Genomic DNA, 16,297 nt, shown 5'->3' with positions numbered 1-16,297 from the left:
TACACATACATATGCACATACATATTACAGTGTGTATGCACACCTGCATACTATATATATGAATGTTCATATACTCATATTATATGAGTGTTCATATATTCCTATTATATGAATATTGATATATGAATGTTAACATTCATGTATATGAATGTTAACATTCATGCATATGAATGTGTATATGGAGAGAGAGAGAGAGAGAGAAAGAAAGAAAGAAAGAAAGAAAGAAAGAAAGAAAGAAAGAAAGAAAGAAAGAAAGAAAGAGAAAAGAAAGAAAACACATCTAGGTCTCTGTCCTCAATTTTGTTCATACATACATACATACATATATGTATACATATATTCATTTGATGAAGTCCACGGATTAGTCTTCAGAATGATTTAGTGCAAAAAACTGAATTGCATAGGATTACAAAGGAAACAAATTATATTGATTTGAATAATCACCTCTGCACAGATAGATGGCTGAATTGAGGTCTTGACAAAGGAAGAGGCTTCAGCTAAGGAAATGAAGATGTCTATTCCAGGCATGAGTCATACAAGGCTCAGAAAAAGAAGGGGATGAGAATGGGGTCAGCTGAGGCAGTATTACTATGTGACACTGGGCAAGTCATTCCCCTCTTATGACCTCCCTTCACTCCAGTCTAAATGGAGTAAGTTGAATTATATGATCTCCAAAGTCCTGTTCATCATATGCATATGTGTGTATTCAAGTATGTATATACACACGTATGTATATGTTATATACATACACACATATGCGTGCATATGTGTATGCATATGTGTGTATACATATATCCTGTTAATCCTTTTATAATTTCATGGGAAATAAAGTATGTAAGGGGTAGTAGTTAAGAAAAGGGTGTAAAAGTTTAGTTGGAATAAGAACAGTCCAACTTTTATTTTCAATAGAAATAAAAGAATTTAATCTTAGTACGTGGGTAACAGTGAGGCTTTTTTAAGGCCAAGAAGGGAGACTTTTGCAAATTTGTGCTTGGGGGCCCAGAGTTGAAACATGTCCTGCTGAGATCAAAGTAGTTTATTTTATAGTCACCTGGAGCCACAGAGGAGAAGGAAAGGGTGAGGCCTGGTATTTCTCTAGGGATCTAGTGACAAGACATTTTGAAACTTTAAACACAAGACAAAATCAAAACATCAGCCTTCTCCTTCCAGCACAAAGTGTAAACAAACAGAGGAGGTCAGCACCACTCTGTGGCCTGAGCAAAGACATAGGCTTTGCTGAGGAATCAAATGGGAAAGGGATGCAGTAGCAGCAAATACACTATAGAATTGTCCAACACGATTCTTGAACTGAGCTCGGTAAACTGGTTCTGTTTTCATTTTGTTTTTGTTTCAAATATTTGGGTAACTATTTCAATAAAATTGGTTTCTTTACTAATCCTATATATTTTATTTAACAGGACAGCTAGGTAGCACAGTGGATAAAACGCCAGGCCTGGAGTCAGGAAGATTCATCTTCTTGAGTTCAAATCTAGCCTCAGACACTTACTAGCTGTGTGATCCTGGGCAAGTCACTTAACTCTGTTTGCCTCAGTTTCCTCATCTGTAAAATGAGATGGAAAAGAATGGCAAACCATTCTAGTATCTTCACCAAGAAAACTCCAAATGGAGTCACGAAGAGTCAGACATAACTGAAAAAATTACTCAATAACATTTTATTTTATGCATTTAAAAACATTATTTTGAGAGCTAAGGACCTTCAAGCTGCCAAGGGTTCCAGTATACACACACACATACACACACACACACACACACACACACACACACACACACACACACACAAAACATTAAGAACTCCTGATTTAAAATAAAACCAGGAGCAGTGAAGCCATCGCTGGGTGTCAGGATATCAGCATGGAGTCCAGAATCAGAATACCTTTGAGTCAATGACTCAGATAGTGATTTATTGTGTGACCTAGAGCAAGAGACTTTCCCTTTCTGAGGTTTCTTCTTCGTCTTTAAAATGAGAAAATCAGAGGAGAAAATCTCTAAAATAGATCTTTCCTAAAAGTCTATGAATTTATGAGCAATTTCTTCCTAATGCAAATGACTCACCATCACCCTGTCCTCAGCAGCATATAGTCACCCTCCACCCATGGAGGGATCCCTGCTGCTGATCGGTGTATTCATCCTCCAACAGGCTAGAGCGGGGGTGTCAAAATCAAATAGAAACAGGGCCACTGCACCACATATAAGGATCCCTATGGGGACGCGTATTGACTTAGTATTACAATGTTATATTGTCTATGTTTTATTATATTATTTATTTTGTTAAATATTTCCAATCACATTTTAATCTGAGTCAGATAGTATTTGTCCATGGGCCACGTCGTGTGACGCCACTGCCTTAGAGTGCTTCGTCTGGACCTTTCCTTTGTTCTTATCACATTCATCCTCATATCCTAAGTATTTATATTCTGTTGCAGAATCACAGGATGTTAGAACTGGAACAGGCCTTGAAGATTATGTAGTGTTATCCCTCATTTTATAGACGAGGAAATTCATAGGCTAAGTGACATTCCCAAGGTCACACCACTGTTCAAAGGTAGTCCAACATTCTCATTTTACAAATAAGGAAACTGAGGCTCAGAGAGAGGAAGTGACTTGCCCAAAGTCAAAACAGTGAGTTAGTTAATTGGCAGAGCCAGGACTCTGGCTTCTCTCCACTGTTCACGGTCTACTCCTTCATTTCATGCCCTTAAGGTAGGTAGGGAAGATACCATTATTTCCCTCTGAGAGATAAAGAAACTGAGGCACGGAGAGGTTGAGTGACATGTATCATCATAAAGCAAGTTAATTGAAAAACAGTGAAGATGGTCACACCCATTCATGGCCAGACCATGGATGGCTCCCCCATAGTGGGGCCATAACTTTCTTCATGTTTTCAATTAGGAAAATGTTTATATGTAACAATGCAACCAGAGATAGTGGCACCCCCATATCTGAGATTGTTTGGAAGCAATCTGCCATCTTAAAGGAAAAGTAGATAACTTTTGTACACTATTAAAATTGATAATTACCCTAAGAAGATTACAGGACATTGACTTTTCTCCTGTTACTGTGTGGGAAATGGTGAAATATTTACGTGTTTGTTTTTTTAACATTTGTATCAATTATCTAAAACTTTGTTGCCATTTTGTCTTCATAAAACATCCTTCCCTCAGTTGTGTAAAAAATAGATAAATAACATTGCAATGACTCAGAGCAGGGTAAGTGTAAAAAGAGGCCCTAAGGGAGAAGAAATAAAATCCACTGACTTCTTCCTGACCTGTATGTACTACTTGACAAGCCAATTCTGCACTTACTTTGTTGATCTAGTTATCTTGGCTTTGTAGTCATTCCAAAAACTTTCCATTAAAACTCCCTCTAATGCCTCATCCTGGCATTGAGATGACACTGGGTGCTAGGAGGCCACGCCTGTGGTGAGGAAGCTCTGGCAGGTCCTACCGAGCCTGAAAGGCTTCCAAAAACATCCTAACAAAAGACAATGTGTATGGGCCAGAGAGTAATTGAGATATGGCCTGAGAGACTCATGATCAGAAGGTGGTCACTACAGGAGGAATTTGGGGGCTATAGCTACTCATGATATCCTCCAGGTACCTCAAGCTCTACATGTTGAAAACATAACTCACAGTCTTAATCCCCAAATCCTTCTTAGGAAGACACTTAACTGTGACTGGTTCCTCATCTATAAAATGAGGTGATTCACCTCAATGGTCTCTAAGCTCTAAATCTATGACCCTATGATTCTCCTAACTTCCCTAGGTCCTTTGAGGACATTGTCACTCTTCTAGTCATGCAGATTCATTACATACCTTGGGTCTTTTCCCTCTCCCTTAATCTTCATGTCTAATCAGCTGCCTTTTCTTGTCAATTCTATTTCCATATATATCTCTCACATTCACCATCTTCTCTCAACTCACATGACCAAAACTCTAGTTTAGATGTGATGTCTAAAAAGTTCAAGAGACAGAGTTTCTGGGTAATTAATCATTTAATTAACCATGCTAGCAATAATTAATAAAAAGGGGTCTGTGGCACTCTGGAATGCCTAAGATTCCTCATAGAACCCACTCAGTACTTACATGCCCTTGGAAGAGTGGGTGTTTCTGAGGGTGGCAATCAATTCTGATTGGTTAAAAATTAATGAGAAGAGTGACTATTATGATGACAGGTGGACCTATTCCAACGAGGGGCTGTGGGGCATGATTCTGCTCACTCAGTCTAACAAAGAGACATCTCTTATCCAGACTACACTTGCCTAGGGCAATCGAGACAAAAGCGGATCCACTTCTGCTCTGACCCAGCTAAGTGGAACACAGTGGGTCAGAATTCACCTTAGATTAAATTATTTGTAAGGTTTTCTAATTGGGTGGAGACCCAACTAGATGGAAAGGCATGTAGCTGGCTATTTGGGTGACATCATCCATCAACAATGCCCTTCAGAAACTGAACAACTTACAGGCTTCTGAAAAAATCCTGGTCCGAATTCAATAATTGATTATTAATATAAGAGAGAAATAATCATTTCTCCATAGACTCTCATCAGTCTTATTTGGACAACTAAGTTCCAATTAGTGTGAATAAAGAATCTCATGAAGTGATCATATTTTTCAAATTCACACTGCATATTTCCTTTGGCCTGGAACCAGCGACTATATTTCACTTAATTATCTCTTCAAATAATATGAATTCAAATCCACGTGGCCACTTCACAGGATTCATTATTTGCACTAGTGGGAACCCAGCTATATGGTAAAGGCCTCCTAATTCATCTCCCTTCTCCAGTCAAGTTTCCACATAGCAGCAAATCTGATATTCCTAAAACACAGTTCTAACCATTTCATTCTAGAGGCTTTCAGCCTCAGGTTAAAACACAAACGCCTCTCTTTATAAGGTAACACCCCCCTTTCAATGTGGCTGAAATCTATTTCTCCAGCTTGATGTCACATTACTTCTCCTATACTCTTAAGTTCCAGCAAAAATGACCTTTCATAGTATTTCATCTCCCATCTCTGTCCCCTCTGCCTGGAAGGAACGCCACTATCTCTGCCTCACAGAATCCCAAGCTTCCTTCAAAGAACAGGTCAGCGTCTCCTAGGAGACCTTTCTTAATCTCTCCTTAGTGCTATCTCCACTCCTCTACCCCCTGACCATATGCCACAAACTACTTTGCATTTAATCTGTATTCACTTTGTACATAACTCTTTGTGTCCATTCTGTTTTCCCCATGAGAGTTTAAGCTCCCTGAAGGCAAAGTCTGTTTCATGTTTGGTTTTGTAGTCCCAGTGCTTAGCACAGCACCTGGCACAAAATAGATTATCAAGAAGCGTATTGAATTGAATTGAATAAAGACGTTATTAAGGCATAGAGGGACTTGATCTGCACGAAAAGAGAGATGGAACCCCAGATCTCTTAAAGTATTAAAGCGACTCAGAATACACCAATATTGACGAATATGCTCGATATTAGTTGTATCTGATGATGCCCCACACCTAGAATACACAATAAATGGTGGTCAAATGTTAAAGAGTTGGTTTGGCAGCAAAAAATTTGAATGCTCTGGATTCAAGAGCCCAGTTCCACTAATAACTAGTTGAATAAATTCCTGCACTTCTGTGGATTTCAGTTTCTTCCCTGTACAATGTGACAGTTAGAACAGATGAATTGAATAAAGTCCTTTCCAAGCATAATAATCTATGTTCTGAGGTGCTTCCCAGCTACAATGTTCTAGACATAAGTAGTCCTGTACACTATCGCACGTTGACTTGCATCTGCTCCATTTTGGGAGCTCCTCGGAACCTCCCAAGTGAGAGGTTTCAATAGCTTCCCTCCCTCTACTGGTCCTTCAGGGAGCACCGCATCATACATCTCATTTTCCTTTGCACTTTTGAAGTCACATTGTGGTCTAGTTAATTAGATGTTCACAAGGGTGGACTCAATCCATTTCATTTTGGAGACAAAGTGGGTCAAGTACACATTCATACAGACTTCCTTGAGTATTTCTTCAGCACTGTTCCTCTGTCTAAGCAACCGAGAGAGTGTAGGGTTGTTTCTGCAGTTGGCTAGCTCAGCCACATGGCTAAAAGGGAGGCTACATTGTACATGGTGAGAAAAGGCCGCGCACAGGCTTGTAATGCCAGTAACTCCCTCCAAACAATAGAATTTAATAGTTCTGCCACTAAGGGGCCTTTTATTAAGCACCACTATGGAAATCCTTTCTGTCCTTGTCTTATTGGTGGAATGGACATGGCAGCAGATTTGGTGTCAGGAGACCTGGGTTCAAGTCAAAGACCTGTGATTTGTTTTGTGTGGGATATTAAGCAGGTCATTCTCCTTTTCAGGGTCTCAGTTTCCTCAATAAGGGGGTTGATCTAGATAATATCACCTTTTGCCCCACTGCTGAAATGAAACATCTATCTGTAGCTACAGTGGACATAGGCCATTCCATGAAACTCAAAGCAAAACTGATTAGAAAATAGTGAAACCAACAGGGAGAAAGCTATCTTGGGGAGATAGCTATGAGGAAAGTTGTCTAAAGCCTTAGACACTTCCTGGCTGTATGACCCTGGGTAAGTCACTTAATCTCTGTCTGATTCAGTTTCCTCAACTATAAAATGGGATAATAACAGCACAAGGTTGTTAATGAGGATCAAATTTGTAAAATGCTTAGCACAGTGACTGGCACATAGCAGGCACCTAATAAATAATTTTGTCCTGACCCTTCTACCAAATGCCAACTAGTTGCCACTCACTGGGTGGGCAAGCCAGTATAACCAAAGAACCAGGGCACACTGAAGCAAGAAGGAAGGACGGACGGACGGACGGACGGAAGGAAGGAAGGAAGGAAGGAAGGAAGGAAGGAAGGAAGAGAGGGAGGGTAAAAAGGAAAACAACTATTTACTAAGTGTTTATTATTTCATATGACCCTTCCAAGAACCTTGGGAAGTTAGTGCTATTATTATTCCCATTTTCCAGTTGAGGAAACTGAGGCAGAGAGAGGCTAAGGCCCTTGCCCAGAGTCACAGAGCTAGTGAGCGTCTGAGGCTGTATTTGAACCAAGTCTAGCCCTCTGTTGGCTTGTTCCCTTGTCCCTTGCTTCTGCCCCCTTGCTCCCTCATCACACATTATGTGATGTGTGGGAAAACTGAACTCATGCAAAGAAAGAGAAGAGCTTATTCAGCACCAGTGTCCCTCTGGGCCCCTCCACCCTTAGCATAACAGTCCATTAGCCAAGAGGCATTTATGGAGTCTATTGAATGCCCAGGCTTTGTTGGGGCATTTGGGCGAGAAAAGAGAAGAGGAAGGAGCTTACAATGGGATGGGAAAAGTCAGACCAGCACAGATAAAATCTGTCCTTATACTTCTTGGTATTTTCCCAGTACCTAGCAAAGGCCTTACTGTATGACCTACCATCTCCCAAAAACATAACATATTTTCTCATCTCTTCTTTGTTCACATTATTCCCTCAGACTACAATGCTCTCTCCACCTCTGTCTCTGCCTGTTGACATCTTAACCATCATTGAATGCCCAGGCCAAATGTCACCTCCTTCAGAAAAGAGTCTTTCATCTATTTAACTGAATAGTGTTGAGGTATAGGAGTGCCGGGAATCCCCAAATTCAAGGGCAAAAGAATGAATTGGACTCAAGCCTTCTTTCAGTCAGAGACAAGGTTTATTAAACCACCGATTGAAGTGGCCAATATTTTAAGAATCCGCACTATTGGCCAGATTTTAAGAATCTGAGCCTTTGTGAGGAGAATACAACCAAATTAGACTCTTAAGGAATCTGAGCATTGGTGTCACTTGTATTGTTAAGTGGGCCAGGCTCTTTAAGAAATCTGAGCTATTTAATGGAGGCAAGATGGTCCTTTCATACAGAAGATCTGGATGTAACCGAGGAGTAGCTAAATAGTCTGGGATGACTGGGAGGTTAGCAGAGGACCTGGAAGGGCTGGGTGCCCCAGGTGAACACCAGGGACCTGGGCCATGTGGAAAGGGTCTTGGTGGAATTAAGAGTGGGAAGAAGGAGGGGGAAGACAATCAGGAGATAGCAGACTTAGGAAGGGTTGGTCTAGGTTAGAAGTAATGGAGATTGGTGCAGGGTCAAAGCCACAGTGCAAGGACAGTTGCGAAAGGATTATAGCCTCAGGCAAATGACAGGGCCATATGGGAAAGTTCAGGAGAAGTTGTGGGGGGTGGGTTTCCAGGGCCTATACCCTGTCACATAGCATTTTGCATATATTATTTATTATAATCTTTATTATATTTGTATGTGGTCATGTCTTAGGGTTCTGAGTCTATCCAGTAGCTAAAAGTGTGAATTCCATTAGGGCAGAACTTGGGTCTCATTCCATTTCATTCTATTCTATATCTTTTACTGCCTAGTATAGGGTTCTGCTTACCATATTTCCATTTAATTCTTGGAAGACATGTTTATTTTACACCAGTTATGTTCAGGGCCCTGTAGTAGAAACTGGAAAATATTAAAGAGATTTAGTAAGGATTAGTCCCTTCCCTCATGGAGCTTAAACTTTTTTAGGGAATATGAAATATACAGAGATATAAGTATAACGTAAAACTTTTGTCCCTGGGCCTCCATTTCCTCATCTGTAAAATGGGGCAATTGAACTAGATGATGTTTTAGCATCCTTCTAGTTCTAAATCCTATGACTTCATAGGTCATGATCATGGATTAAGAGTTGGAAGGGCCCTCAGAAGTCATCTCATACAGCTGCTTCAGTTTACAGACAAGGAACTGAGACAAGGAAGGGGGTCAAGTGAGTTGTCTAGATCCCCACAGTGTCAGGGACAGGATTTGAACACATGGCCTCTGACTCCAAAGTCAATGCTTTTTCCATTGTCATCATTCATTATGTGAATCAGAGAAGTGCTACATTAGGTCGAAGGAAGGACAAATTAAAAATGACCAAATTAAGAAGTCTTCCTGGAGGAGATGATACTTGAACTGGACTTTAAAGAATAGGTCAACAGATAGACTGAAGCAGAGAGGAGGATATTCAAGGAAGAGGGAAAGGAGTAATCAAAGGTACAGAGGTAAGAAAGCCAAGACCAATCCAAAAATGCCACATGCACAATTCTTTCTGGAGCAGAGTGTTTGTGGAGGAAGGTCATGGGGAAAACATCTGAACCCAGTGAAGAAAGGTGGATATTTGAAATACCAAGCTAAGGCATGTAAGTTTTATACTGAAAGCCACGGGAAGCCATTGAAGGTTCATTATCTGGGGATTGATTTGAGCAAAACTTAGTATTTTGCTTCTTGCCAAAAAGAGCTAAGCGCTGCTTCACACAAGGAACGATGCTCTCATAGCGTATGTGTGAAAATGAAGTGGAGGTTTAGAAACTAGTCAGGGTGAATATTCCCCTTGGAGTCTTGCTCCTGACCTTCTGGACTTCAGCATCATGCTTCTCTTGATATCTTATCTTTGCACTTCATTGACCCTCATGGATCCTCCCTCCACAAGGCCCACTTCCCCTTCCTTCCATTGATGAGTTCCTCTTAGAGACTCCATATCGTGAAGGGGTCCATGCCAGCCTACCTTTATTCCATCCCAGCCCTGTTCCTGACATTCTTGAACTTCAAAATCACACCTCTACTGTTTTCTCTTTCTAGAGCCTCACCCTACCATCCCTTCAGCCTGCCCCAACAACTCTGCAGATCCCAGACCCTTTCTCCCATTGGGGAGTTCCCTTTGGAACCTCCATGTCATGGAGGGGCCCAGGCTGGCCTGCCTTCATTCCCCTTCAGTCTCTATTCCTCACTTTCTAGACTTCAAAATCTTATGTCCCAGCATGATATCCCTCCATCCCACAACTTGAGCCCCACTCCATTCCCTTTTCAGCTTTCTTTTTTATGTTGTTAAAATGTAAGATCCTTGAGGGCAGAACTGTCTTTTTTTTTTTTGCTTTTTTTATATCTCCAGAGCATAGTCCAGCACATAGTAAGTGCTTCATGAATGTTTCCTTCTTCTTTCCAGCTGAGATTGTATTTTAATAGTACAGGCAAAAAGTAATGAGATACTAGATGAAGTATCGTACCTAAAGTGGAGAGGAGAGGAAGCTGGCGCTTAGTTAAACATTTATTGAATGAATAAATTGAATTAATGAATGATCATAAAATAGATTCAATCAATCATCAGCAAGTGTTTATTAAGTGCTGATAATTTATCAGGCCCTTTGCTATGTTCCTGGAGTAATAAAGAAAGCCAAAACCAATTCTTGTTCTCAAGAAATTTACATCCCAATGGAATTCTCTGTTCTGGGAGCTTTTTTGATATAAAGAAATAAAATAGGAAGAGCACCAGCCTTGAAACTAGGAAATCTAGTTTAAGAACCAGCTCTTGGGCAAAGCCTTCAACTTTTCCAGGCTTCAGTTTCCTCATCTGTAAAATGAAGGGATTAGACAAGAAGGTCGCATAGTTCTTCCAGCTCTAAGTTCACGATCCTGTGTATTCTCTGCAGGTCCCTCCATCCTTCCTGTGACTTTTCAGGAATCTTCTCTCCATCTCTTTCAGATGATATTTGCTCTTGTTTTCCCTCTGATTTTTTCGTGTCTTCATGACCCAGATTCATATAACTGGCTGAAAAGCAGAAAATTCAAAATACTCTGCCAGAAGTTTTATTGCTATTGATTTCAAACAGCTGGTTTAACAGATTTTCCCTACACACTGAGTGGAGCTTTGGAAGCATCAAGTGGGCACATCCGTAATGGCGTCAATCCAGTCATTCTAGGTGGATGCCAGTTTTAAAAGGCAAACTTTCTCAAGAAGAGCTTGACTTAATGATAGTCTGCCCTATCCTATGCTCATTTTGGAAAAGTATAAAATGCCGACTGGCTTCATGAAGGAGAGAGGCTGGCAACCCCACCAAACAGATGAGGTGAGGAATCATAGAATGCTGGATACAGAAGGAATCTTTGGTCCTACACAGGTGCAATATAGAATTGTAGAATCCAGAAACAAGGATCCTCCTCCCAAAAGGAGACTTAAAACACAGAATGCCAGAGCTGGAATGGACCTTAGAACATAATTTTAGAACAATGAAAGTAGGATGTTGACCCAATAATGCCATTAGTGATATAAACTATACACATACATACACATATATGTTCAAATATTTTCATGGGACTAGTAAATGCTTAATGGATTTTGGATGATTGAACATGATATGCAACTACAAAAAGCTGGAAGCAAGCTCAATGTCTGAAAATAGGAGGATGGTTAAACAAGTCTGGGATGCTATACAATGTCATGGGATGCTACAGTGCTCTAACGTCTGACAAATATGAGGAATGCAGGGAAATCTAGAAAGACTTAAAATAGGGTAAAGTGAGCAAAGCAAACTCAGCAGAATGGAGTCCACACTAACTATGACTATTTGAGGAAAGTGAATGAGAACAACTGGACAAAAGAGTCCTGATGGTGAATTGGAGGGAGGGACTCCAGAAGTATTACATTTTAAATGCAAAGTTAATTGAGTTAAACATAAATTGTGGCCAGGCAAGTGTCGGTGTTTGTACTGATGTTCACTATTAAGTAATAAGATTTCTCTATTTGGGGGTTTTTTTTCTCTTTTTTTCCTTTTTTCTTTTTTCTTTGTTTTAAATTGGAGGCCAATAACTGGCCTCCAAGTAAAGAATATTTAGGTCCGAGTCATACTTCTGACACCTACAGTCTATATGACCCTGGGTAAGTCATCTACCCTTCTCAGTACCCAGGCAACATCTTGGATGTTGCAGAGCAGCAGCTAATCATTCATTCATTCAATAAACAAGTATTAAGTGTTTGCTGTGTACCAGGCACTATGCTAAGCACCACAATATTAGAAGGACTGTCTTCCTTGAGAACTTCCTATAACATTAATATCTGAAATCTGATTTTTTAAAAAGAGAGGTGGTTAGGGCTTATAAGCCTGGATTTTTTTGCTTCAAGAGAACTTGCCCAAAGTAGATATTTTGAGTACTTACGTAGGAAAAGAGAGAGTGGAGAAGAGGAGAGGAGAGGAGAGGAGAGGAGAGGAGAGGAGAGGAGAGGAGAGGAGAGGAGAGGAGAGGAGAGGAGAGGAGAGGAGAGGAGAGGAGAGGAGAGGAGAGGAGAGGAGAGGAGAGGAGAGGAGAGGAGAGGAAGTTGGTGGACTTTTAGAGAACTCAGAGTTACTTAGAATTCATTTAATCCAATACTCCTCATTTTATGGAGGAGAGAGCTGGGGACCAAAGGGAAAAAAATGATTTACTCAAGGTTCAATATTGACTTAACAGCAGGCCCGGGGTTACAATACAAGCCTCCTAATTCTGAGCACAGTGATTCTCTCCCCCTCACAATGCAAACTCTCATCAGAGTGAAAGAAAACAGCAGTCTCTTGAAACAACAGCCCAGTGCAGTAAAATCTGGGCTGAGCAGTTAAGGAGCAGTTGAAACTGAGTGAGCCTTGTATTGCAAAAATAGAACCTGAAAGCTAGAATTAGGGACGATCTTACCACCCAGCCTGAGTTGCAACAGGCAGGAAGTATATTTCACCAGACAAGGAGACTCAAATAGCACCTTCAACAACTGGGCAGCAACTTGGTGTTTAGGGACGTCCACAACTGGAGCCTCTCAACGTGACATCCCGTTTACTTCTGTGGATCTCTGCAGAGCCCCGGGATAAAGCAACACTTAGATTATCACATTCCCAAATCATAACTGTGAGGAATCAAATTGTCCAAATAATGGGAAACAGGCCTGTGTGATGAACTCCCAGCGTAATTAAAATGCAGAGTCAGTGATTTCCTAAATATGGTCACTTTGTGGGTGACTAACTTCTTATCTCCCCAATCAAAACACACACACACACACACACACACACACACACACACACACACTAGAAGCTTCAAACTGTGTCCTTAACCAACTTTTCTGTGCCTCTATCAATTCTTTGCCTGTGAAGAAAGTTGAAAGCTAAAAATAAGAAAGAACTTTCTTGGGTTATCTATAAAGGGAATATGCTTCCTCTTGGAGTAGTGAGCTCCCCATTAACGGAATCAACCAATCTATGAATAAATACTTATTGAGTAATTACTATGTACCCACATAGTAGGGCTGTAAATAAAGAGGGATGCAAAAAATATAGGGATGTAAAAAAAAAGTTCCTACCTTTAATGACCTTATGTTCTACTGAAGGAAAAAAAAATAAGTCATCATAAAGATATAAAGAAATATACAAAGAAGATACAAAATAACATTAAAGGACAAGGCATTAGCAGCCTGGGGTGGGGGGAGGTGTTGTTCTTTGTCCTTTGTTCTTAAAGAGGACCACAACATCAGGACGGTGATGCCACGACATGCAAGTGAATGGGACTTAAGTGAGGAAGGGCTAAAGGCCTCCTGAAGAAGGTGGTAGTTGAGCTGTCTTGAAGGAAGCTAGGGACAGGAGGTAGAGCATTGTATGTGAGAGACAATAAATTATCAATAATGGCTGAACCCTAGAATGTAGAGAGGAAAAATGTAACAGCAGAGGATGAATCATCACCTGTGAGGGAGTTATAATGGAGATTCCTTCATGGGGCAGTATCTGGGACCAGATAATTTGCTGAGTTATCTCCCAACTCTTGCGATTCCATTCTTCTTCTCCCTATTTCCACAGAGCAGTAGCAAGCATCAGAAAACCATCTATTTGGAGCCGGGGAGATGAAGGGGCTCTTCTTTGAGGAGATATTATTTGAGTTGGGCTTGAGGTGACTTCTGAGGTCATCCGGTTCATTTTACAAAGGAGAAATGTGAGATCCAGAGAAATGAAGTGACGCACCCTAAATCCCATAGCTAGCAACAGCTAGAAATGGGAGTAGAAGAACCCAGCCCCACCCCCCATTCCAAATCCAAATCCATTTCCACTGTACCAAACCATTTTGTAACTTAGAAGTGATATTAAAATATGGATTCCTTTATTAATATATTTCTTCATAGTTTGGGGATTCTGTGAACTCAATTGTATGGACCCAGATTCTTAGAACCTAGGTTCTAGGAACCTATATTTTTCAGAATCTAGATTCTGGGAACCTAGATTCATAAAAACCAGATTCTAAGAATCAATCAAGGAGTAGAAGGGCACTGGTGAGACACTGTTCAAATGTTTATTAAGCACCTAGTTAATAGAGCACTGGGCCTGGAATCAGGAAGCTTTGAGTTCGAATCCCGAATCAGACTCTTGATAGCTGTAAGACCCTGGGCAAGTCACTTAACCTCTGCCTGCCTCAGTTTCCTCATCTGTAAAATGGGGATGATGACAACAGCACCTTCCTCCCAGGGTTGTTGTGAGAATCAAATGAGATAATATTTCTAAAGTGCTTTAGCACAGTGCCTGGCACATAATAAATGTTAGGCGTCTATTATTTTTATTGCCTACCAAGTCACTTAGCCCTGTTGCCTCAGTTTCCTCATCTGTAAAATGTTAGAGAAGGAAATTGCAAATCACTCCAGTAACTTTGCCAAGAAAACCCAAAATGGGGTCATCAGGAGTCAGACACAGACTGAAACAACTGAACAACAAAACTAAATACAAGAGCCTACAGATACAAAGATGAAAAACAAAATAATCACTAGACATATTGGGAGGGAAAGGGAACGACGCACATCAGTAGGATACAAGGTGGGGCTTGGAAAAAGAAATACTGTGTTTTAGGGACCGTGCTTTAGGAAAACTTGAGGAAGAAAGGATCATTTTTATGTGATGAAATCAGGGAAAATTTGAGCATAGGACACCGGACTGGGAGTTGGGTTAGCCGAGTTCTAATCTCAGCTTTGCTGGTAGCAGGCTTTGTGACCTTGAGCAAGTCACTTCTTCTCTGTGACCTTAATTTCCTCACCTGTAAGATGAAAGGCTTAGTAGTCTGTGTTCTCTGGTATTTCAGCTTCTAAGATATCCTTTCCACTTAAACATTCTATAGTTCCAAATTGGGAAATTCAAGTAAATGTTTCTCAGCAACTGAACTGACAAATTCCATCCTTTTTGGGTTTTTTGTTTTTTTGTTTTTGTTAAAAAATAACTTCTGGACAAGAAAATCAAACCTCAGCTTTCTCCAAATTCTTCTTTCTATGCCCACAGTCACTGGGAGGGAAGCCAGTCTGAAAATTCTTCAAGAGCCTCCCCTTCACAGAACAGCAGCTGTTTCATCACAAACCATGTCTCGGTGAACACCCTGACAGACACAGAGCAGAAAACCACTGAATTTTATAACAACTAGAGGAATACAAGGCTTTGACAGTCATGTCATAGGGAGGCCTTTAGGAATAGCTAATAATAATTTTTGTTGTTCCGCTATTTCAGTCATATCTGACTCGTCTTGACCCCATTTGGAGTTTTCTTGACAAAGACTGTAGTGGTTTGCTATTTCCTTCTCCAGCTCATTTTATGGATGAGAAAATTGAGGCAAACAGGGTGAAGTGACTTGGCCAGGGTCACATAGCTAGTAAGTGTCTGAGGCTGGATTTGAACTCAGGTCTTCGGTACTCCAGTCCTGGCATTCTATAGTATATACATAAATGAATCCATACACACATACACGTATGTATGTGTATATGTGTGTGTGTGTACATCTATATGTGTGCATGTACATACACATATGCATACACACTTATGTGTTTGTATGTATGAACATGTGTGTGTGTGTGTGTGTGTGTGTGTGTGTATGTGAGTAAATAAAACACCTACTCTGTGCCAGGAACTCTGCTAAGTTTTTACAAATATCTCATTTGATCTTCCCAACAGGAGGAGGTGCTATTATTATTCCCATTTTACAGTTGAGGAAGCTGAGGCAGAGAGAAGTTAAGTGACTTGCCCAAGATCACACAGCTATTAAGTATCTGAGATTTAATTTGAACTCAGTTCTCCCTAATTCCAGGTCGAGCACTCTATCCATTGTACTACCTAGCTGAGATGATATTCTGGTTGCATGGACCCCTGCTACCACAGCAGAGTCAGCTCTGAGTGCAGGCAAGAACACCACAGAGAGACTAGTAGGCCTTTCTCTCAGAAATGAGGATCAGGTAGAGAGCACACTAGATTTGTCAGGAAGTCAGGAGAAGCATGCGTCTGATTCTTGACTTTGATATCTATTTGACTGCATGACCCTAGGGAAGTCATTTTAAATCTCTGATCCTCACTGTCAGAAGAACATGAATATTACTTTCAGGTACCCCTTTCCAAGAAGTTAAATACATAAATATTAATCACTACCATCTATCACTCTTGTCAGTGACCTCTCTTCCTTCAATTTGCCCAACC

This window comes from Phascolarctos cinereus, unplaced genomic scaffold (genome assembly GCF_003287225.1).
Source record: "Phascolarctos cinereus isolate Bilbo 61053 unplaced genomic scaffold, phaCin_HiC Scaffold_2;HRSCAF=192, whole genome shotgun sequence".
NCBI classification, from domain to species: domain Eukaryota; kingdom Metazoa; phylum Chordata; class Mammalia; order Diprotodontia; family Phascolarctidae; genus Phascolarctos; species Phascolarctos cinereus.
Note: the sequence above shows the minus strand (reverse complement) of the source record.